The following is a 975-nucleotide window of genomic DNA, read 5'->3' as shown; positions in this document are numbered from 1 at the left end:
GCGGGGCCTCCGAAGGCTGGGACTAGAGGGTGGACGAGAATGGAAGACTGAACGGGGCTTCGTTGGCAGCTTAGGCGAATGCTCGCTGGGCCTGTAACCTCGCCTGCGCCGTCCGCGCCATCTTGGGAAGGGGTCTGACGCGCTCTCGGGGCCTGACTGGTCCTCAGGGGAGGCCCCTGAAAAGGCTTTGCTTCCCGCTGGTCCTTTGAGTTCAGAAGATACGCGTCCTGCGGGGAAGCTGAGGCTGACAGCAGTGCGGAGATGGAACCCGGAGGGCGACAGGGCCGCGGGAGCGGGGGCTGGGCGGGCTGCCGGCGGCGACCGGGCGGGGCCGCGGGCGGTCGGGAATCTGGGTGAGAGGGCTTGGAGAGGCGCCTGGCTAGCGAAGTCTCCCTGGCTTTCGACCTTGCCTTTAACCTAGAGGAATCTATCCAATCCAAATCGTTTCTGCTCTAAGGAGTCAAAGTTCAGTTTACTATCAAACGCTGCCCCCAAAGCGAAAAGATGTTGTCATTTCTTAGTTAAGTTAAACAAATGGGAATCTAATCACGTAAGTGAATTTGACCTTTCCAAATAGTCCCAAGGCTATTTATTACTGTACAGGTGTGGGGATGTGGAGAGTAGTTTTGGAAATAGGGGTGCAAGATGACCCTATCTAAAGCTCCTGGCTCAGCGAATGAATGTTTGAAAATGAGTGTCTGCCTGAGGAATTCTGTTAGTTACCTTCTCCCAGTTAGACCCAGAGTTCTGAGATAATAACTGTAATGTTACAAAGTCCAGGGATTTGTAAAGCTGCCAAGATTTGGATAGCTCTACATGAAAGATAATGAAAAGCAAGTTTAAAATGAAACCAGTGAAAACCAAGCAAGCCAGGAGTATGAATATTTCTAGTAATTCCCAAGACCTCATAACTCACAGCCTAAATCTTACAACTTTTTTGTCTAGTAAAGGGTAGCCATTATCTCATTCTAATTC

This window comes from Camelus ferus, chromosome 13, assembly GCF_009834535.1.
Source record: "Camelus ferus isolate YT-003-E chromosome 13, BCGSAC_Cfer_1.0, whole genome shotgun sequence".
Taxonomy (NCBI): Eukaryota; Metazoa; Chordata; class Mammalia; order Artiodactyla; family Camelidae; genus Camelus; species Camelus ferus.
The sequence above is the reverse complement of the archived record's forward strand: the minus strand, read 5'-3'. Positions refer to the sequence as shown.